Source organism: Panthera tigris, chromosome C1, assembly GCF_018350195.1.
Source record: "Panthera tigris isolate Pti1 chromosome C1, P.tigris_Pti1_mat1.1, whole genome shotgun sequence".
Taxonomy (NCBI): domain Eukaryota; kingdom Metazoa; phylum Chordata; class Mammalia; order Carnivora; family Felidae; genus Panthera; species Panthera tigris.
In genome coordinates this window covers 35,872,142-35,896,433 of record NC_056667.1, presented here as the reverse complement: position 1 = coordinate 35,896,433, position 24,292 = coordinate 35,872,142, and the positions used below count along the sequence as shown (strand labels likewise).

At 39.7% G+C, this 24,292-nt stretch overlaps 1 protein-coding gene across 2 annotated transcripts in view; it reads left to right on the top strand.

The window, feature by feature from the left end:
* The first annotated feature begins 1,123 nt into the window (after nt 1-1,123).
* GPBP1L1 (GC-rich promoter binding protein 1 like 1) overlaps nt 1,124-24,292 on the top strand; it is a 66,960-nt gene continuing 43,791 nt past the window's right edge. The window contains exons 1-2 of one of the 2 annotated variants that reach the window (XM_042996971.1): nt 1,124-1,323; nt 2,088-2,160. The gene's annotated coding sequence lies outside the window, so the exon portion shown is untranslated. The remainder of the gene's footprint in view (nt 1,324-2,087; nt 2,161-24,292) is intronic. The other variant, XM_007077268.2, reaches the window with a different exon arrangement.

Here is a 24,292-nt window from a genome sequence, read left to right as displayed (position 1 = left end):
TTTTTAAAATTATTTTAAAAAAGAGTACAAGGGGCAGGACTTTTGCTTCCATGAAAGGTATGGCGATAAGAGCATTGGTTTGGGTTGATCTGAAAAGTTAGATCATTCTTTGTCACCCTCTGTTTTAATTTTTATTTATCAGCTCTGTGACCTTGGACAGTCTCGTGTCTTCTCTGGGCCTCCATTTCAGTCTATCAAAGGAGACAGCGCCGAGCAATTTGAGCGTTCATCTGAAAACAATAGAGCTGGAAGGGCCCACGCTGGCCGCTTCCTCCAATGCCTCAGGACTCTAGGTATAATCTAGCTTCCCGGCTGCTGGCCACCATATGGCTTAGCGTCCTGTGCAGGGTGGACCCATTGCGAATTCTTCGTAATAATAACCGCTTCTAATCGCGATAGGCTTTCACTTTTATTTCCTTCTGTCATGGCAGCGCCGCCCCTTCCAGTAGTGCGATATCCAATGAGGCTTTGGGTCGGAGAAACAACTTCTCCACCCAGGCATAGGAGCAGGCTCCGGACAGAAATACGCCCTGCGCTGGGCCAAGGCCGTGACGCCAGCCATCGGGCGGAACTACCACTCCCAGCGGGTATAGCGCGTCGGGACCAGCCGCGCAGGCCTCAAGAGCCCGGCGGTGTGGCCCGCTGGGGGCTGAAGTCTTAACGACGCGCGCACTGGAAAGAGTGGAAGGTGGGAAGGGTCGGAAAACACGGGATCCTACGAAGCCGGTTTGCTAGTACTTGTACGGGTAGCTTGGGGACGCGAGCATGCTCAGAAGTGGGGTACGGGAGGACGAAGGGGCGGGGAAAAACAGTACACACATACACACCCACCCACTCATTCACACGCATCCAGGCCCTGGTGTTCGGCCGGGGGTAAGAGGAGGGATACCAAACTCGGCCGGTCTCTCCCTCTCAAGCGGCGCGAGGAAGGGCAGAGAATTCAAGTCGGCAGACGGGTGGGGGTACTGTCTCCAGCGGCCGTAAGGGGGGGGTTGGGGACCACGCACGGAATAACCGCCGTTCACGCGGCGGAACGTTGGCTGCGTGGGGCGCCGGCAGGGTCACCCGAACAGGGCTCCTGCGCTTGCGCTCCTGTGGGAGGTGCGAGCGGGTGGGCGTGTGTGAGGCGTGGTCGGAGGGGGGAGGGCCCGGCTGGCCGTCGCTCCTCCCCCTCTTGCCCCTCCTGGGCCGTGTGGGCCGGGCAGCCATTTTGGGAAGAGCTTTGTTATGGTTGTGGGCTCTCCACCTTTGCGGGATCAGGAAGCTGGGGACGCGCCCTCAGACGCCGCGTATGCTCCCTATCTGTAGCCCCGCTACTGCCGGGTGAGTAGGGGTTCCGGGAAACGGGCGGTAGGGGATCTTGAGTCGTCCCGGCTCGGGGCTCCGCCCGGTGCCTGACCAACCGGCTGTTGAAACTAGTTGAAGGAGGCTCTCTCACAGGTGGTTGGTATAGGTCGGCCCCGGGAGGGGGAGAGGAGCCGAAGGGCCCGCGGTCCTGTGGTTCGAACGGGGCACTTCCCCCCGCGCGAGGAGCTTTGCAGTCGAGTGTTGCAGCGGCTTTGCCCGAGCGCTTCTACTTCAACTTTGGTCTTCGGGTCGGAACGCTCACCTGCGGCTCTCTGGCTCCTCTCCAGGCGTTCCGGCTTGTTGGTGGTTGAGTGGCTTGGTTTACGGGTTTTTTTTTCTCTCCCCTTCTTAAATTAGAACCAAGGGCTTTTGTTTTCCAGTGAAGGAAAACCTAAGGAGGAAAAAATAGTGTAAGTCAAATGTGGGACCTCTGAGGGGAAAAGAAGAGCTTTAACCACCAGCGTTTCGGTTCTCCGTGGTAGCGAGGTATTTTCTTTGATTTAGATTTAAGTCGATATCCAACACCTACGGATCGCCTCCTGCTCCGAAAAAAAGCTGGTCGATGTTGAAGAGTTTTAACGAGGATTTTTTTTACTGTTTTAAATCTACCTCTCCACCCCCATGAAATTCAAAAGAAAGGCTGAATCTAAAATGGCTGTAGCTTGGGAAGTGCCCTAAGCTTCAGTAACTTAAACACATTACCATGTCTTAATTTTTGGTTGTTTCTTCTACGAGGGCAGCAGCTGAATCTTTTGATATTTTGGTCTTCTTGCAATTGGTGTCTTGAAGAGTCCTTGCTAGGTGAAAAGAAAGGTGAGGCTAAAGAAGTTTGCTTACTCCAAAAGTTTACGTAAGAGTGGGTGCGGGTGTGTGTGTGTGTGTGTGTGTGTGTGTGGTTGCTTATAGTTTGAAATTGTGCTATGATGGTAATTTTATCAGCCAACTTTGTGCTCTGAGGTTGGTTTGTCATATTTGTTGAAATACTTATTCTTAACTTTGATATTTATTGCTTACCAGGAAAAAAAACCAGCTAATGGTGTGGGTCATGTTTTAGTAACAGAAGTCACACATTCCTGAGTAAATCCAGTCCAAAACTAAAGTGATTGGTAGTCTTCAGAAGACTCAGATTTGTAATTTGACGGACTTCTGAAGTTTTCCGGTCTTTTCTGTGTAATACTTGAAAGGGAATCAGAGTGCTCTTAAGTTTGGGACCTTGATTGCAACTCTGTGAGACAACCAGTGAAAACGAACTTTAGATGTGGAGTGGCTGATTGTTGTGTGTGCCCTTTCAAACAAAAGGCTGCCTTTTTGTTTGCCCCTCTCCCCACCCCCCCTTTTAAGCCATCAGATCCAGAAGTTTAACTGAAAACAAAAAGGCATAGACTGGAAATCAAAAACAGATAACTTCAGTGTTTGGGAAGGTGCTTGAGTTTCAGGTTGCAATCTGCTTAAAAGATAAAATAATAAAAATGCTAATCGTGAATGAGAACTTGGGAATTAATAGTAAAATAAGCTGTCATCTTCCTTAAGGAGTCAGTTTCAATTTAACATACTGCATTCTTTTAACACAAAAGTTTAGTTTTGTCAGTGCTCCTAGGATCTTTTTTTGTTTTTAAATTATTTTGGTGATTTTACAAGGAAAACATTTGCAGTGCTCTATAGAAATTACAAGTCAACTGCTTTGTGTATGGCCATTTGCCTACTGAACCCATAAACTTAGATGCTCAAAATGGTTTGTACATGTTGATATAAATATTCTTTCAATTGATTCTGTATATAGTATCTTATCAGAGATCTTGAAATAAGGGGGGATGTTAGGAAGCCTTTTTATTTTTTAATGTTTATATATTTTTGAGAGACAGAGACAGCACGAGTGGGGAAGGAGCAGAGAGGGAGACACAGAATCCGAAGCAGGCTCCAGGCTCTGAGCTGTCAGCACAGAGCCCAACGTGGGGCTTGAACTCACGAACTGTGAGATCATGACCTGAGCTGAAGTCAGCGTTTAACCGATGGAGGCACCCAGGTGCCCCTAAGCCTTTTTATTTTTAATAAATGCAATCCACGGGTTTTCTCATCAGTGGCTGTTTAAAAGCTTGGCTGAGGGGGGCACATGCAACCATTTTAATAAGTTTGGAATAAAAAATCTGGGACACTTTTCTGCTTATAATTCCTATCTACTTATTTTTAAAATGTTTAATTAATTATTATTATTATTTTTTTTTTTTTGAGAAAGAGAGGATGCACTTGCTGGAGGAAGGGCAGAAAGAGAGGAGAGAGGGAATCCCAACCAGGCTCCCAGCTGCCATTGCAGAGCCAGACTCTGCTGATCCCACTAACTGGGAGATCATAATCTGAGGTGAAATCAAGAGTCGGACCCTCAACTGACTGAGCCACCCAGGCGCCCCCTGCTTATAATTCATTTTTAAATTCTGTTATAGATACAGTACACAATTCTGAGTCATACTTTAGCAGATTGCATATCTTTGTTTTATGGTTAAATTGTATGTACTCAGTAACAGTGATAACTAGGCAATCTGTTTCTAAGTCATTGTGCTTCACCATTATGAATGCTGTCTTTACTGGTGAAAATGAGACTATTAGAAAGGTGACAGGCACAAAAATTTTAAAGGATCTCAACTAAAAAAAAACTTCATGGAAAAGGTAAATTTTGTAGTGGGTTATTTATGGTTTCCCAAATAGATGGGTGAAAAAATCGAGGTGCAGCATAGATAACATGTTACCTCATATGTGACTGTAGTTGCCGTTGTTTGGAATTTAATATTTGGTGTGTTGAGATCTAGCTGTCCAAGTCATTTCTAAATCAGACTCTGATTTTTATTTCCAATTGTAGTGTGCCCAAAACAAAACTGGCTACAACAAACTAGTTAAGTAAAAAAAAAAATAGTTGGGGCGTCTGGGTGGCTCAGTCGGTTGAGCGTCCGACTTCGGCTCAGGTCATGATCTTGCAGTCTGTGAGTTCAAGCCTCATGTCAGGCTCTGTGCTGACAGCTCAGAGCCTGGAGCCTGCTTCAGATTCTGTGTCTCTCTCTCTCTCTGCCCCTCCCCCGCTCATGCTCTGTCTCTCTCTCTCTCTCTCTCTGTCAAAGGTAAATAAACTTTTAAAAAAATTATAAAAAAAATAGTTAAGTAAGAATGGCTGAACTTTTGTCCACAGGTAACTTTAACTAATAAGGTAAAATATTGCTAATGTTATGTGACTCGAATTTTTATAGATGATTGCAAATATCCCGGGCAAGTATTTAAAGGAATCAAATAGTTATTTTCCTTTACTAAAGCAAACAATCAGCCTTTATTATTATTTTTTTTTTTTTCATTTCAAGAAATGTTAGAGGCTATACTGTGGTGCCAGTTTGGGTGTTCTAAGGTGTTTAGAAATTCCTAAATGACCATAAAATGTCTTGCCACCAAAGAACTTAGTAGTTTAACACATAAGTGGAAAATGTTCATAGGATAACAACATAGAAAGCAGTCTTAAAGGAGTTGACTTTTAACATACTTACTATGTTTACCTTCCTTTTCTATGATAAAACTGCTTTGCCTTATGTTAACCAGATGTCAGGCTAGAATCACCAGCATGAACAAAGTTTTGGTACACTTTTCTGAGCATTAGGTCTATTTGTGCGGAATACATTTTGTTTTCAGAAAAATCAAATTCATTTAAATTTGGCTATACTTTAGATTTCAAACTCTTTATTTCTGCTGATTGTAAGTTTAAATTTTGTTATATAAAAAATTCTTTTCTGAATGATTGCTATCTTTGAAGTATGTTGAAAAGTTGTTTTGAGGGCTCTTTGGCTAATTAAAAGGTAGAGCTATTCCAGTGTTCCTGCTATGTGTTTATGAATTATTAGCTCTACTTTTTAATTAGTCTTACGAGATATGGTGGGAAGGGTAGTTTATTTTGGGCTTCATAAGCTATGGGTTATAATAGAGTCTAGTATATAATCCAATGTATATAATTCCTCAAAATACTTTTTTTTTTTTTAAACATTTATTTTCGAGACAGAGAGAGACAGAGCATGAACGGGGGAGGGTCAGAGAGAGGGAGACACAGAATCTGAAACAGGCTCCAGGCTCTGAGCTGTCAGCACAGAGCCCGACGCTGGGCTTGAACTCACGTACCGTGAGATCATGACCTGAGCTGAAGTCGGCCACTTAACCGACTGAGCCACCCAGGCGCCCCAAAATACTTTTTAATTAAATAGATAATCTTATCCCTTCTACAAGTGAGTGTATAGAGGGTCCAAGAAATTACGTAATTTACATAACATAATGAGAGATCTGGATTCAGGCTCCTTTCTCTGATTCTGAAGCTCAGTTTCCACCACATCTGATGCAAAGATGACATGGTGTGGTAATTAAGGCCACCAGTTATACAGCCAGGTTTGAATCTCAGCATTGCCACTTACAGCTTTGTGACCTTGGAGAGTTTAAAGTGAAATTTATTCTGTGCCTTTTCCTTCCTCTGTTAAATGGGGATAATAGTAATTTCTCGTAGAATTATTGTGGTAAATAATATTTGTAGAGTTCTTAAAAACAATGCACTTCATGGGGCGCTTGGGTGGCTCAGTCAGTTAAGAATCTGACTTCGACTCAGGTCAAGATCTCAGTTTGTGAGTTCACACTCCACACCGGGCTCTGCGCTGATAGTGTGGGGCCTGTTTGGGATTCTTTCTCCTCTTTCTCTGCCCCTACCCTACTTGTGATTGAGCGTTCTGTCTCTCTCTCTTTCAGAATAAATAAATGTTAAAAAACAAAAAAATATATATGTATGTATTTATATATGTGTATATATATAACAATATTTCATAATTGTTATATAAACTGTATGAAATTGTCTTTAATGAATGTCCTTTTACCAATCAAATGAAATTTAGTGAAATCTGAACAGAATGTTGCATGCGGAGGTTCTTCTTTTTTTCTTTATTAGGTATTATTTTTCTGTTAACTTTTCTAGTTTATCTGAATGAGAATCTAGTTCCCACATACTATAATTGACATTCTTTCAAGCTTCTTAATTTTTATGTTTCTTCTGTGTCCCCCCCCCCCCTTGCACTTTGTTGAAGTCAGATTATTTGGCACAGTTTGCCACATTCGAGATTTTTGTAATTTCTTATGAATTGGTAGTTGGGTATTGAAGCTTAGATTGAGATTTGATACATTGGGAATAAAGAGAAGACTAACTTCATAGGTGATTCTGTGCATTTGGGGATTATTTTTTTCTGGTTTGTTCAGTGGTTTTCATATCATTTTCTTAAAATTTGTCTATTGAGCAGCATAGAGTAATTAAATGAGTTATTTGTCCTCCTTTGATATGCATGTAAAATGGAGTGTTTCGTTTGCCAACTTAATACTAATTGTCCAAGCAGTTTTTTTTTCCTGTCCTTTTTTTCTTCATAGTATGTATTTATGGTGTTGTAAAATTGAGCTGAGTGTGCTGGGTTTGCAGTGGTTTTGTTTTCTAGTTTTGGTTACTAGTGAGTAGTTTTCTCAGTGTATTTGGTTTGAAAATTTTTCTCCTCTTGCTTATGCCCCACTCCCAACTCCCTTAAGCATTTTATTCTTAGCACCTATTGAATGCTCACTATAGGGCAGGCACTTCTTTCCCCACACCCCTAGGGAAAACATCCAGGCATATTCTTTTTTTTTTTTTTTTTAATTTTTTAAAATGTTTGTTTATTTATCTTTGAAAGAAAGTGTGTGAGCAGGGGAGGAAGGGGGCGGGGGGGGGGGGACAAAATCCGAATCAGGCTCCAAGCTGCTAGCTGAAAACCTGATGTGGGGTTCAAACCCCTGAGATCAGGACCTCAGCTGAAGTCAGATGCCAAACGGGATGCTAAACTGACTGAGCCACCCAGGTGCCCCCAGGCATATTCTTAACACTACCTGTATTCACCATTTAATCTTTCAACGTTCCAACAGTCTCCAAATTACAGATAAAGATTTGAAGCAAAATGAGATGAAGTGACTTGCCCAAAGTTACCCAGCTAAGTACGTGGCAGAACCGGCTAGATACAGTCTGCTCTTCTACCTTAAAAGTAACGTTTGGATCGGAAGCCAAGTTTATTCTTCAGAAGAGATTTTAGAAATGCTTGTAAGTTGGGGTGCCTGGGTGGCTCAGTTTGTTAAGCATTCAGCTCTTGATTTTGGCTCAGATCATGATTCACAGTTCGTGTGTTCGGACCCCGTGTTGGGTTCTGTGGTGACAGCGCGAAGCCTGCTTGGGATTCTCTCTTATCTTCTCTGCCCCCTTTTCTCTCTCTCTCAAAAAAAGAAATGGTTATAGGTAAGATGAACTTGAAGTAAAAATGTGTGTCTTGTGATAGTTATTCACTACTGTTACTTACACCCATCAGTTATAAAAATTATACATCGTTTTTATTTTTTATTTATTTATTTATTTATTTATTTATTTATTTATTTGTTTTTAACGTTTATTTATTTTTGAGACAGAGAGAGACAGAGCATGAACGGGGGAGGGTCAGAGAGAGAGGGAGACACAGAATCCGAAACAGGCTCCAGGCTCTGAGCTGTCAGCACAGAGCCCGACGCAGGGCTCCAACTCACGGACAGTGAGATCGTGACCTGAGCCAAAGTCAGACGCTCAACCGACTGAGCCACCCAGGCGCCCCTATACATCGTTTTTTAGATGTGACAAGTAGTCTTTTCCCTATTAGGGAATTGGAGCCTTTCAGGGTCAGTGTAGCTGCAAAAATTTGATAAAAGTTTATCACTGTTGAATGGCTTGTTTGTTTGTAGCGTAGTTGATACAGTGACTTCTGAAGCAAATGCTATGAAAACATTTTTGCTGTTTATAAAACCTTATGGTTTCAGGTACTTGCATAAATCTAATGCTCTTAATTATCTGAATCTCATAGCTGGCAAATTTTAATGTGTCTGGATTACATTAGGTAATAAATATATTTCTATAATATACTATTCTTATTTGGAAGTTTTGTGAGTTAAGAGTGTTTAGTTATGGTTGCAGCAAGTGTTGGTGACCATTGAATGATGGCAGTATTGGAAAGGAGATTACTTGAAAAAAGTTAATAAATTTTACTCTTCAAAAATTTTATATTTTGTGAAATTACTTTCAGGAAATGTTTTTTGGAACAGTGAAGCGGAAGGTGGCACAGTGATTAAAGTTTATTACTGATGGGAAAACTGGCAAGATTCCTGTGTTAGACATTCTAATTGGGATTTAAAGTGATCCTTTGTTGTTTCTTTTGACTGTTTACCGTTTTAACCCCCTTTGTATATAGCCTTTTTGTGAATCTTAGTGGGAGAGGAAGCTGGAGAGGCTGTGTGTATATAACTTGATGCATACACACATATACATACCTACACATACACTTTCTGTCCTGAACACCTGGCAGTTGTCACCCAAGTCGTGCCAATCACATACACTTGACTGAGGACTTGCATCTGGTGTGAGAGATGCAGAGAAGCAAGGACAGTTTAGAATCCATTCCATTGGCGGGTGGCAGTAGCTGTGGCAGTGCCAGTGGGGGAGTTTCCTGGGACTCTTCTGTGGTGTGACCTTGGTTGGTAATTTTGACTGCTTAGTTTTACCTTGGTTTCTGCATGTTTGCAAAGTCAAGGAGGCTCTCATTCATTCTCTGAACTCCCAATATATTTCTGATAAACTCCTTTTCTATTTAATCTACCTAAATATAGTTTCTTTTTTTCAACCAAAGACGCTGATTTATAAAATTGGCTAATATAATTTGCTCCTTGTAGATTTTGTTTGTAACTGCCTTTATTTAGGGTAGTCTCCTAACTCCTGAGTGAAAAACTTACATGAATGTCTTTGTTAAAGACAATCTTAGACAAGAATTTTCCCTTTTTATCCACTTCCAGGTTTGTTTGTTTTTTTTATTTTTAACTTTTTTTTTTTTTTTTTTTTTTTTTTTTTTTGAGAGAGAGAGACAGAGTGTGAACTGGGGAAGGGCAGAGAGAGAGAAGGAGACACAGAATCTGAAGTAGGCTTCAGGCTCTGAGCTGTCAGCACAGAGCCAGACATGGAGCTTGAACTCACTGCAAAATCATGACCTGAGCTGAAGTCCAACAACACTTAACCAACTGAGCCACCCAGGCACCCCATATTCACTCCCAGTTTTTAAAAGCAGTAGTTCTCAATCTTTTTAAAATTTAGCTGGAGTAAGGCCTGTGCACTGTGAGTTTATTAAAGCTCCCCCATATGATTTTTCTTTTAAAGATTCTTTTATTATTATAAAAGCAGTACATATGCTGGATAGAATATTAAGAAATAAACATATGCAAAAATAAAAGCATTCTCATCATCTAGAAATCACTAATGTGACTTTTGGTACACTTTTTCCAGATCTTTCTCTAAGCACATATATGTAGGTTTTTATTTTTATTTTATGAAATTGAGACTAACTTACACCTTGCTTTTTTAGTTGGTAATACCCACTCTTCATGTGAATAAATGTTCTTTTCCTCTCATATCCAGGTGCTATTTAGATTCCCCCAGTTGATCTAAAGTATAATCATATAGCTAGCTTAATCAGTACTAGTATCTGATCCAAGACCTTGTTGCATGTAATACTTTATAATGTTTTTATTTATTTTATTTTTAATGTTTATTTTTGAGAGAGCGCATGTGTGTGGAGGAGGGGAAGAGAGAGGGAGGAGACAGGATCTGAAGTGGGCTCCGAGTGATAGCTCAAACTCATAAACCAACCGTGAGATCATGACCTAAGTCAAAGTCAAACGCTAAACCACCTGAGCCACTCAGGTGCCCCTGCATGTAACACTTTAATTTCTTTATGTCTCTTTAATCTAGCATACCTTATTTTTCAGTGACACTTGAGTTTGAGACTATCCTGAGAATGGTTTTATACAGTTGCATTCTGTGTTGTCATTTAGTTTGTTCTTTAATTCCTGTATTTTTCTCTAAAGTGGACATGTAGAAACTTGACAGATTAACATCAAAATATTTTGGGCTAGAATACATCATAGCTATATCTCGTTCTGCACAGTATTATAAAACACGAGTGGCTCAGTTGGTTAAGTGTCCAACTCTTGGTTTTGGCTCAGGTCATGATCTCATGGTTCATGAGTTTGAGCCCTACATTGTGCTCTGTGCTAACAGTGCAGAGCCTGCTTGGGATTCTCTCTCCCCCCTCTCTGCCCCTACCGTACTTGTGCACTCTCTCAAAGTAAATAAAAAAATTTTTGATAAAAAAATACATATTATAAAACACATAATACCTTATTGACTTATAATGCTAAGATTGATTTTTGGATTAAGGTGATAGTTGTCTGATCCGTATATTAATGATGAGTCTTCTTTTCTTGCAGTGAGAAAATACTTCGCATAGTGCACTAAAAGTTCCCAGTCCCTCATCAGTCACCCTAATTTTTTTTAAGTTTATTTATTTTGAGAGAGAGAGCGAGCAGGGGAGGGGCAGACAGAGAGGGAGAGAGAGAATTTCAAGCAGGCTGCGCACTGTCAGCAGAGAGCCCGATGTGGGGCTTGAACTCAAAAACCACAAGTTCTTGCTTGACCTGAGCCAAAACCAAGAGTTGGATACTTAACCCCACTGTTGTCCTATTTTTTTTTTAAGGCTACTTTATTGAGATACTAATTTACATAATCTGAAATTCACACATTTTATTTTTACATTTTATTTATTTTTAAATGTTTATTTTTGAGAAAGAGAAATAGAGTGCATATGCATTGGGGAGGGGCAGAGAGACCGTGACAGAGGATCCAAAGCAGGTCTCCATGCCAACAGCAACGAGCCTGATCAGGGGCTCAGACTCACAAACCACGAGACCACTACCTGAGCCACAGTTGGACATTCAACTGACTTGAGCCACCCAGGTATCCCTAAAATTCACACATTTTAAATGTACAATTCAATGATTTTTTTTTAGTATGTTCACAAAATTGTATAACCACTGCCACTGTCTAATTTTAGAACATTTTCATCACCCCAAAAAGAAACCTCATAACTGTCAGCAATCACCTTGCCCTAAGGCAACCACTAATCAACTGACAACCACTAATCACTAACCCCTGTCTCTATGGATTTGCCTATTCTGGAGTTTTCATATAAATAGAATTATACAGTGTATGGTCTTTTATGTATGACTTTCCTCATTTAGCATAATGTTTTTAAGGTTCATCCATGTTGTACTGTGTATCAGTGTTTAATTTGTTTTTATGGTTGTGTTCTGTTGAGACTATATTTTATTTATTCAGTCCTCTATTGATGGGCATTTGAATTGTCACCTCTCAGTGGCTGTTTATTATGAACAATGCTGCTGTGAACATTGAGGTACAAGTTTTTGTGTGAACATATGTTTACATCTTTCTTAGATCTTTTTAGGAGTGTAATTGCTAGGTTATATGGTAATTCTGTTTAACTTTTTGAGAAGCTGTGTTCCACAGTGCTTGCACCATTATACATTCCCACTGGCAGTTTCTGTTGGTTTTGGTTTTTCACATCCTCAGCAACACTTGTTATTATGTCTGTCTTTTTTATTACAACCATTCTAGTGGGTGTGAAATAGTATCTCATTGTGGTTTTAATTTACATTTCCCTCATGGCTAATGATGTTAAGCATTTTCTTATGCTTAGTGGTCATTTGTATATCTTCTTTGGAGAAATGTCTATTCAAATCCTTTGTCCACTTTTTAATTGTGTTATTTGTCTTTTCGTTGTTGAGTTGTAAGAGGTTTTTTTTGTTTTTTTTAAATTTTAGAAGTTCAATTGAAGATGTAAAGAATACCTAAGTAAGAGATTGACTATATTCATGATTTGGAAGATTTATCATAAAGATATTTTTCCCATATTGATCTAGATTGACTCATTACTGTTCTAAGCAGTGTCATAACAACCTCCCATCCCATGCTTGTTTTATTTATTTTTTTTTTTAAATGTTTTTATTTATTTTTGAGAGAGAGAGACAGAGCATGAGCAGGGGAGGGGCAGAGAGAGGGGGAGACACAGAATCGGAAGCGGACTCCAGGCTCTGGGCGGTCAGCACGGAGCCCGACGTGGGGCTCGAACTCACGGAGCGTGAGATCATGACCTGCGCCGAAGTCGGACACTCAACCAACTGAGCCACCCAGGTGCCCCCCATGCTTGTTTTAAAATATACATGAAAGGATAGCGAGGGCCTTCAATATGGTATATGTATGGGGGGGGGGAGGCCTTGGCCTACTATATATTAAGATCTTATTATAAAGCCATAATAGTTAAGACATGAGGTAATAGCATGGGAATAGATAAGTAGATCAGTGGAACAGAAACCTGGAAACAGACCCATACATATATAGAAATAATTTATAATAGAGCTGGCTTTAAGAAGACAACATAGGTAAATGACTACATTTAAATTTAGAACTTGTGTTCCTCAAAAGATAACCCATGAAGTTGGAAAAGATATTTGCAACACTTAGAAGATTGGGATCTATTGTAATTTTCTTACTTCAGATAAGTAAGAGAAAGATCAGCCACCAAAGGAGGAATGTTTAAAAGATAAAAATTGGTATTTTACAAAAAAAGGAAACAAAGATATGATAAATAGATTAAAAGATGCAAATGAAGACCAGAGTAAGTGATCATTTTATACTCACCAGCAGAACAAAGAATAACTGCCAGTTTGGCAATATGTAGCTTGGTGAGGATGGGGAACAGATGGAACTCTTAAAATAACCCCTACTGGTGATGTAAATTGCTAACACCTCATTGCAAAGCAGTATGAGATTACCTTGTGAAGGTGAAACCGTACTGCCTTTTGGTCAGCAATCCTTTCATTTATTTATGCACTCATTCAGTAAATATATATTGAGCACTTATGTGCCAGACAGCGTTCTTTGTGCTTGATTCATTGGGTGACAGTTAAAGATAAGTTACATAGGTAATCGTGCTATAGGAAAAAGTTACTTACTAGAAAGAAAACAATAACAAGTTACTCCCCCCCCTTTTTTTATTAACTTTTATGGATGTGATTTTTCTTTAATTTTTTAAATTAAATTTTAATTCCAGTTAACATACAGTGTTAGTTTCAGGTGTACAATATAGTGATTAAGCACTTCCATACAACATCCTGTGCTCATCACAAGTATACTCTTTAAACCCCATCACCTATTTAAATCCATCCCTCCACCCTTCTCTCCTCTAGTAACCATCAGTTTTCTGTAATTAAGAATCTGTTTCTTGGCTTGTCTCTCTCTCTCTCTGGTTTTCTTCCCTTTGCTTGTTTTTTTGTTTTTGTTTCTTAAATTTCACATGTGTGAAATGATATGGTATTTGTCTTTCTCTGACTTATTTTGCCTAGCATTATACTCTCTAGCTCTATCCATGTTGTTGCAAATGGCAAGATTTCATTCTTTTTTATGGCTGAATGATATTCCTGTGTGTGTGTGTGTGTGTGTGTGTGTGTGTGTGTATGTGTGTGTGTATGTATATACACACCACATCTTTTTCTAAGGTTTTATTAAGCAATCTCTACACCCAGTGTGAAGCTCTAACTCACAACCCCAAGATCAAGTCATGTGCTCCACCAGCTGAGCCAGCCAGTCACCCTTATACCACATCTTCTGTATCCATTCATCAGTTGATGAACATTTGGTTGCTTCCATATCTTGGCAATTGTGAATAATGCTGCTATAAACATAGGGGTGCATGTACCCTTTGAATTAGTGTTGCATTCTTTGGGTAAATACCCTGTAGTGTGATTGCTGGATCATAAGGTAGTTTATTTTTAACTTTGTGAGGAACCTCTGTACTGTTTTCCACAGTGGCCGCACCACTTTGCATTCCCACCTACAGTGCATAAGGGTTCCTTTTTCTCCACGTCCTTGCCAACACTTGTTTCTTATGTTGTATTTTTATTTATTTTTTATTAAAGTTTATTTATTTTGAGAGAGAGAGAGAGAGAGAACACGAGCAGAGGAGGGGGAAGAAAGAGAGTATCCCAAGCAGGCTCCACACTATCAGCATGATGCAGGGCTCGAACTCCCAAACTGTGAGATCATGACCTGAGTCTGAAACCAAGAGTCAGATGCTTAACTGACTGAGCCACCCAGGTGCCCCTATTTTTATTTTTAAAGTAATCTCTATGCCCAGTGTGAGGCTCAAACTCATGACCCCAAGGTCAAGGGTTGCATGCTCAACCAACTGAACCAGCCAGGTGCCCTGTCTTGTATTTTGATTTCAGGTATTCTGACAGGAGTGAGGTGATATCTCATTGTAGTTTTGATTTGCATTTCCTCATGTGTCAGCCATCTGGATGTCTTTGGAGAAATGTCTGTTCATGTCTTCCAATTTTTTAATGGGATTTTTTTGTTTGAGTATTGAGTTGTATAAGTCTTTCTATATTTTGTACGGATGTGATATCGAAGAATGCCATACATGGTTTGTTATATCATATTGCCACTCACTTCTTTGAACTCTTTAAGTTGTTTACCAAAAATCATTTCATAGTCTGTCATCAAAAGTTATTTTTAGTGATCTTTTAGCTGAGAACTAGGTTATATCTTTTTTTCAATTCTGTGGAATATAGGCATACCTTGTTTTATTGTGCTTCACAGATACTGTGTTTTTTCCCAACTGAAGATTTGTGACAACCTTGTGTTGAGCAAGTTTTTTGGTGCCAGTTTTCCAACAGGGTTTTCCTGTCTTTGTCAGTTTGGTAATCCTCGCCGTATTTCAGAGTTTTTCATTATTATATTTGTTATGGTGATCTGTGATCAATGATCTTTGCTATTACTATTGTACTTGTTTTGGGGGACCACTAACTATGCCCATACAAGAAGGCTACCTTAATAAATATCTGTGTTCTGACTGCTCCCCTGTTTCTTTCCTTCTCAGGCAGAGTTCCTATTCCGAGACACAGCAATGTTCAAATTAGGCCAATTAATAACCTGCAATGGCCTATAAGTGTCCAAGTGAAAGTAAGAATAGCAGGTGTTTCACTTTATTATTATTTCTTTAATCTTTATTTTGAGAGAGCACATCCACACGAGTGGGGGGGGGGCGGCAGAGAGAGAGAAGAATCACAGTGTGCAGGGCCTGCTTGGGATTCTCTCTCTCTCTCTCTGCCCCTCTTCCCCGCTTGCATGCTCTTGCTCTCTCTAAAGTATAAAATAAAATAAATATTTAAATCAATAGCTAGAAATGATTAAGCATAACGAGGAAGGCATGTCGAAACCCAAGATAGGCCAAAAGCTAGACCCCTTGTGTCAGACAGCCAAGTTGTAAATGCAAAGGAAAAGTTCTTTAAGGAGATTAAAAGTGCTACTGCAACAAACACCTGAATGATAAGAAAGTGGAATGGCCTTATTGCTGGCATGGAGAAAGTTTGAGTGGTCTAAATAGAAGATCAAACCAGCCATAACACTCTCTTATGCCAAAACCTAATCCAGAATAAGACCCTAATTCTTTTTTTAACATTTATTCGTCTTTGAGAGACAGAGACAGCATGAGTGGGGAAGGGGTAGAGAGAGGGAGACACAGGATCCGAAGCAGGCTCCAAGCTCCGAGCTGTCAGCACAGAGCCTGACGGTGAGGCTCGAACTCAAGAACTGCGAGGTCATGACCTGAGCCGAAGTCGGATGCTCTACCGACTGAGCCACCCACGTGCCCCCGACCCTAATTCTTGCAGAAGAAAAGTTCAAAGCTAGCAGAAGTAGTCATCTCCATAACAAAGTACAAGGTGAAGCAGCAAGTGCTGATACAGAAGCTGTACCTACATCCAAGGCAGGACCCTCCACCAGCAAAAAGATTATGACTGGTTGAAAAATCATGACGGTTAGCATTTTTAGCCATAAAGTACTTTCAATAAGCTATATGTACATTATTTTTTTGGACATAATACTACTGCACACTTCATAGACTGCAGTATATTGTAGACAACTTTTATTAAAAAGTTTATTTATTTTTGAAAGAGGGAGGTGGGGAGAGGATCCCACACAGGCTCCACGCTGTCAGTGCAGAGCCCCATGCAGCTCTCACAAACTGTGAGATCATGACCTGAGCCGAAATCAAGAGTCAGATGCTTAACTGACTGAGCCACCCAGGCAACCCTAGTGTAAACAACTTTTATATGCACTGTGAAACCAAAAAATTCGTTTGACCAGCTCTATGGCGGTATTTGCTTTATTGCGTGGTCTGGAACTGAATCTGCAATATCTCCAAAGTATGCCTGTACACAGATTGTAAACACAGATTGTGTGTTCAATGATTTGTTACCCAGTCAATTACATTTCTCAGTTTCTAAAAGGTAGACCCAAAAACCTTTACTAAAGAAGACTTACCAAATGACTATAAAGGAGTTTTGTTTATGAATCTAAAATTAAACACAAGATTGGTTAAAAGGTAGATACTGAGTATTTGTGGATTTTTCCCATTGAGTATTAAAAAATTATATTAAAGCCAAAGCAAGCACTAGAAATAGAAATTTAATGGTTGAAGATGTGCTTATAATTATGCTTTAGAATTAAAATGGGATGTCAGCATCTGAGAGAGAGAAATTATCGGAATTAAATGAAGTGTATTTTGTTGTTTATAAGTTTAAGGCATTATATCCTAGATTGCATTTCAGAAACAGTTGTCCTCCCTAATGTGTAGATGTAGGTGTTCTGTTTTTAAGAGTATAATTTATTTTACTAGGAACTTTTTTAAAAACAGTATAATTCACAGTCACTTTAAATTAAGCAAATAACCAAATGGTAGGAATGAGTATGCTTCATTTATGACAGTAACAAAAGATTTGCACTTAAAAATGAATATAGATTTGGGGTGCCTCGGTGGCTCAGTCAGTTAGGTGTCTGACATCTCAGGTCATGATCTCAGGGTTCACAGGTTTAAGCCCCGCATCATGCTCTGTGCTGACAGCTCAGAGCCTGGAGCCTGCTTCGGATTCTGTGTCTCCTCTCTATGCCCCTCTCCCTCTCACACTCTGTCCCTCTCCCGCTATCTCTCTCTCTCAAAAATAAACACTAAAAAAAAAAAAAAAAAAAAAAAGGTAATGTAAACCTTAACATGTGTTTGTATTTCTTTTTTAAAAACATGTTTTCAAACTTTATGTTCCTTTTATTCAAATATATAACATTGATCTCTTGGAAGTAAATTTGGACCTTTTCAATAGCTTGGAATCATGTGAAATGTGAAGCTGGGACACGTTCTTAGTGTAGCTTAGACACAGTTTTAGGCACAGTATGAGTCCTTGCCGAGTTTCACAGTAGATTCATTTTCCCAGCATGCTTTACAAGGAGTATTGCTGAGTCTGTTACCTACATGAAATAATGTTCTATATCTTACCCACATTCTCTGTGCTCTCAGAACCAAGGCATTCTTTCATAATAGGGACCCAAGAGATGAGGCCATTAAACAGAAATTCCTGTCATCACACTCAACAATCAGAATACTCCCGACATTAATCAAAAGATTTTTTATTTTTCTTTTTAATACACTTAAGGTAGTACACCACAGTAAGATGGGTGAGAAGAACACTTTTGAACCAGGGAGATGGGAAAAAAACCAACATGATGCCTTGATTATAGGTGCCACCTTAGGCAGAACAGTTTTAAAGAAGTGAGCAGATGGAAGTAAAAAATAGGGAGGTTCCCTTCAAACTCTTCCAAGTCTACTACCCCTTTTAGCCAGTCTTTTGGCATAATCCTGATAATCTTTTTTTTTTTTTTAATGTTTATTTATTTTTGATAGAGTGCGAGTCGGGGAGGGACAGAAAGAGAGGGAGACAGGATCAGGATTCAGTGGCACTATCAGCCGAGACTCTAATGGTGGGCTGGAACTCGTGAACTGCCGAGACCTGAGCCAAAGTCAGGCACGTAATTGACTGAGCCACCCAGGTACCCCTGTAGTTTTATTAAGATGAGGAACCATGTGCTTACTAGCCACATTTCATTATGTGGTTTTTTTCTTATCACAAAAACGTATTTTTCAAGTCTTTCAGTTTTGCTAGGATGCCAGACTCTACTGACACAGACAAATAATGAGAGGAGTACAAAAAGAAAGGCAAAAACCGCTATATTTAAGTTAAAATCCTTGTTTAGTACATTTGCTCCATAAGACTTTAAGGAGCTTGTTTTATTTTTCTAATTTTAGGAATTTTTTTAAATTTTTTATTTATTTATCTTTTTACATTTTTATTTATTTTTGAGAGGCAGAGAGAGACAGAGTGTGAGCGGGGGAGGGCCAGAGAGAGAGGGAGACACAGAATCCGAAGCAGGCCCCAGGCTCTGAGCTGTCAGCACAGAGCCCCACGCGGGGCTTGAACCCACGAACCGTGAGATCACGACCTGAGCCAAAGGTGAACACCCAACCAACTGAGTCACTCAGGCGCCCCTAATTTTAGGAATTATTTTATGACTGGAGACTAAGAGCTGCAGTGTAGGTGCACCTGGGTGTTTCTGTAGGTTAAGTGTCCAACTCTTGATTTCAGCTCAGGTCATGATCTCGTGGTTGTTAGATTGAGCCCCATGTTGGGCTCTGTGCTGATCATGGAGCCTGCTTAAGATTCTCTAACTCTCTCCCCTGCTTGTATGTTCTTTCTCTCTCTCTCAAATGAGTTAATTAATTAATTTTTTAAGAAGATCCACAGTGTAATGCAGAAGGCAGTGAAGTTAGAAGGCTTGATTCCAGGCCTGACCTAGCTGCTTATTAGATGTGTTACCTTGGATAAGTCCCTTAACATTTTAGAGCCTGCCTCAGTTTTTTCTTGTTGTTAACCTCTGGAATGGATGGCTTCCCTGATGTCCGTGGGAGGAAGGAGGAAAAGGATAAAGTGAATGTTAGGTGTGACATAGATCAGTGTTTTATTTTAATAATTCTTCCCGAATAGGAGTAAATAATGTATCTGGCTTTGTATTTAGTTTAATCCATCCTTTGACTAAGAATCAGTGTAATGTGTTTCTCATTTTTAATATTTGGTTTATTCTTCAAAGCAACATGCGAAATAGCACATCTTTCATTTAGAGATAAACTGGGAGCTACTCATCAGATTTTGGAATTAGAAGGACATCTGTGTTCAGAGTTGTGTTTGAAATTGTGAGGGAAAAATAATTTGCTGTGGACTGAGGAATAAAGGGGGGGTGATAAAATGAAGGCTAAGGGATACACTGCTGTCTATATAAGTTTATTAAGAATGAAGAGGGGAGGCGCCTGGGTGGTTCAGTCGGTTGGGCATCCAGCTTCGGCTCAGGTCACGATCTCATGGTTCATGAGTTCGAGTCTCGCACTGGGCTCTGTGCTGACAGCTTAGAGCCTGGAGCCTCCTTCAGATTCTGTGTCTCCCTCTCTCTGCCCCTCCCTTGTTCGCACTGTCTCTCTCTCTATCTCAAAAATAAGCACTAAAAAAAAAAAAAAGGAATGAAGGGAGGGATGCCTAGGTGGTTCAGTCGGTTAAGCATTGGTCTCTTGGTTTCAGTCAAGTCATGATCTCACGGTTTCATGGGTTCAAGCCCCACATAGGGCTCTGCCCTGGCAGTGCAGGGTCTGCGTGGGATTCTCTGTGCCGCTCCCCCACTCGCACAGTCTCTGTCTCTCTCAAAATAAATAAATAAATTAACTAACTTAAAAAAAGAATGAGGGGAAGTGAACTTAAATACCTAGAGGGAAATACAGACTCTAGGAAAGGGTTTTGTTCAAAGTTGGGGGAGAAGTGGGTGTGTTTTTTTGTTAATTGCAGTGAAACCAGTGTAGAAAGAGGCAGAAGTTACCAAGAGGAGTAGATGGCGACACTGCTGGACTGTGGAGAAAATGACTGACTGAGATCAGAGTGGTAAAGGGAGCCTAAGGTAGAAGAAGAGATTGAGGGAAGGTCCCTTGGCAGGGACATCCTCTACTTGTATTACAAGCTTAATTATAAGGGATAAAATTAGATCATGTTGTGAAGTACTTTGCAAATTGCCAGGCATATATGAAATGCCTGATAAGTTACAGGTTTGGAAAAGGTAAAATATTCAACAAATGTTTATGAGTGCGTGTTTGGGTCAAGTATTCAGGTACAGATATTTCTGATATACATGTTACAGGGAGAGAGCTAAAGCACTTAGATAAAACCTGAATAAAAATGGAGAGCATTGGGACACCTGAGCATCCAACTTCAGCTCAGGTCATGATCTCAGTCTCAGGTCATGATCTCAGTGGGTTTGAGCATCGTGTCGGGCTCCAGTTCAGAGCCTAGAGCCTGCTTCGGATTCTGTGTCTCCCTTCCTCTCTGCCCTTCTCCCCCTCATGCTGTTTCTCTCCATCTCTCAAAAATGAATAAATGTTGAAAAAAAAATTTTTTTTAATGGAGAGCATTGTTTATATTTATTTATTTATTTTTAAATAGCTTTGTTTCTCTATTTTTTTTAATGTTTATTTTGGGAGAGAGCACATTCATGAAAGTGGGGGAGGGGCAGAGAGTGAGGGAGACAAAGAATCTGAAGCAGGCTCAGTGCTGACAGTACAGAGCCCAATGCGAGGCTCGGACTCATGAACCGTGAGATCATGACTTGAGCGAAGTCAGACGCTTAACCGACTAAACCACCCAGGCTCCCCTGTTTATATTTAATATTGACTATTTCTTTTGACTTAGCGGCCTTATTATACTTTTTAAATTGTGGCAAAATGCACTTAACATAAGATTTACCATTGCAACCATTTTTTTTTTTTTTTTTTTAATTTAAGTAGGCTCCATGCCCAATGTTGGGCTTGCACTCATGATCCTGAGATTAAGAGTCACATGCTCTACTGACTGAGCCAGCCAGGTGCCCCCACTGTAACCATATTAAAGCATATACAATTTGGTGCCATTAAATACATTCACAGTGTTTTATAACAGTCACCACTATCCAGTTGCAGAACTTTTTCGTTATTCCAAACATAAACCTCATATTCATTAAGCAGTCACACTCCCTCCAGCCCCTGGTAACCACTTAATCTGTTTTCTGTCTCTATGGATTGGATATTTCATATAAATGGAGTCATATAGTATGTGTCCTTTTATGTATTTGGTTTCTTTTAGTTTTCAAGGTTCATCCATGTTGTATTAGTACTTCGTTCCTTATTATAGCTGAATAATCTATTAAATGGATATACCACATTATATTTTTCTTCATCTGTTTGTGGACGTTTGGGTTGTTTCTACTTTGGCTATTGTGAACAAAGCTGCTGTGAATATCACTTACGAGTTTTTGTGTGTACGTATCTTTTCATTTCTCTTGGACATGTATCTAGGAGTAGAGATGTTAGGTCATATGGTAACTCCATGTTTAACTTTTTGAAGAACTGCCAATTGTTTGTTTGTTTTTTTTTTCTTTTCCTTTTTTAACGTTTATTTATTTTTGAAGGAGAGAGAGAGCGAGCAGGGGAAGGGCAGAAAGAGAGGGAGAGACAGAATCCAAAGCACGCTCCAGGCTCTGAGCTGTCAACACAGAGCCCAGCACGGGACTTGAATTCATGAGTGGTAAGATTATGACCTGAGCCAAAGTCAGATGCTTAACTGAGCCACCCAGGTGCCCCAGAACTGCCAATTGTTTTCAGCAGCTACACCATTTTATATTTCTACCAGAAGTGTATGAAGGTTCCAATTTTCTGCATCCTTGCTTTATTGTAATTTGTAAAAATCAATTCATTAAACCTTTGAATCCTTACCACATGCTGGAGACTATGTTAGATGCTATTGAGTTTCAAAAAAAGGCAAGGCAGGAATATAGAAGCTAATAGGTTTTTGGCCTGCTTGGGAGTTAAGATCAACATTTATATCTATACTGGAAGGGGTAAATGTTAAGTACATTAGAAGGCACAAAGTCCTTTGCAGATTTCAGAGGGGATTACTTGTGAGGAAACATTTATTTCTGACTATTAGACTGAGGAACTTAAATCCTATTCTGTAGTTGGTAGGAAGACAAAATTTCTCAGCCAGTGTTGTGATATAATTTGAACCTAGATTTAGGAAGAGACATCTAGCAGCCAGGAGTAGAGGCTGAGGCAGAGGATGGAAGAGACTAGTAGTGCCTATGAAACCAATTTTCTTATTGGTGAGTAATTGGATCTTGGAGTGACAAATAGAAATGGAAACTGAGGGATGGAATAGACAGTATTTCAGAACTATTTATATCCATATAGTCTCCCTAGATCTCATCTCCTCTGAAGTTAAGCATCATCTACCAGATACTGATAGTTGCCAAAATTCTGTCTCCAGAACAAACCTTTCTGAGATCCAGACCACATACTTGATGTCTCATATTTAAAAATATGTATCTTATGGGGTGCCTTGGTGGCTCAGTTGGTTAAGCATCTGACTTTGGCTCAGGTCATGATCTTGCCTTTCGTGGGTTCAAGCCCCACGTCAGGCTTGCCACTGTCAACAATGAGCCCTTTTTGGATTCTGTGTCCCCCTCTCTGCCCTTCCCCCACGTGCACTGTCTCTCTGAAAATAAACTATATATATAAAGTATATATATGTAATATATATATAATATATTTTTTTTAAATCTTAATTTCCCCTCTAATTTAGTCTTGTACAATGTTTTTAAAAAGTTCTAAGAAAATTTTAAGTGATGAAATTTTTCCTTTTCATAATCTCAGTGGTTAAGCAGAAACCCCTTCAATTACTCACTCTAGAAAAATGGCCACAGCTCCAAAAGGCATCAGCAGAGAACTTTATAAAATTTTATAAAAAATTGCAGAACAAAGTAATTTCATTCCAAAAATGTTGACTAATAAAGAAGATAAAACAAAATGCCCATAGTTCCACCATCCTAATAAAACCATTATTGGCATTTTATCATGTTTCTCTTTAGTCTTTAGCTTTCAGAACAGGAATTTTTTTTTTATCTGACCTCTTTTCATCTTCTTTTATTTGTTGCCTTTTACTAAACACTCCCATTTGTCATCCATCTTCTCCCGACCACATACTTTGCACATGCGTGCACGGATCACACTTTTATATAATAACTTTACATCCTAGGTGTGGTGTTTATTGAGGATGGTGGGAATTGTTAAGAGATATATGATAGCTTTAGAATTTTCATACCAGTAGCAAAGCATTGCCAATTAATATTTCTTCTGCAATCACTGCCTCAACTGGGAGTCTGTTACAGAAATTTGAAATTGAGAATTGACTGAAAAGATGGTATATAAGCATCAGTTGGAAGACTGGAGGAACATGCCTACTCGGGTCTGCAAAGGAACTGCTCATGTTTAAAATTGAGGCATTTTTGGGGGGTACCTGGGTGGCTCAGTCGGTTGAGCGTCCAACTTCGGCTCAGGTCATGATCTCACGGTGTGTGAGTTCGAGCCCCACGTCGGGCTTTGTGCTGACAGCGTGGAGCCTGGAGCCTGCTTTGGATTTTGTGTCTCCCTCTCTCTCTCCCCCTCACCCGCTCACACTCTGTCTCTGTCTCTCAAACATAAATAAACATTTTTAAAATTTAAAAAAAAAAAAATTGAGGCATTTTTCCTTTGTGTCTAACAGCTTAATAACCTAACGGGTGGTTCATCTCCCTGCCTTGAATTTCACATTCTCTGTGACTTAAGCCAAAATTCTTTAAGACAAAAAGCATGTAGCAGTTACGTCTTTCCATAAAAACCTATTACATGGACATTACATTTATTACTGGGAGTTGTAGGTATAGACATATATAAAAACAACTCTAGGAGTGCCTGACTGGCTCGGTTGGTGGAGTATGCAAATCTTGGTCTCAGTGTTGTGGGTCTGAGCCCCATGTTGGGTGTAGAGATTACTTTAAAATAAAATCTTAAAAAACAAAAACAAAAACTGAATTACACTGAAGGAAGAGTCAGCATTTTATTCCCTATATTAGCAAATGATATTATGGTCATCTATGTAGTTGTACAAACTAGAAATGAGCCTGTTTCTCCTTTACACCCACTCCCATATCCCATTAGTTATGAAGTCCTGCTTATTT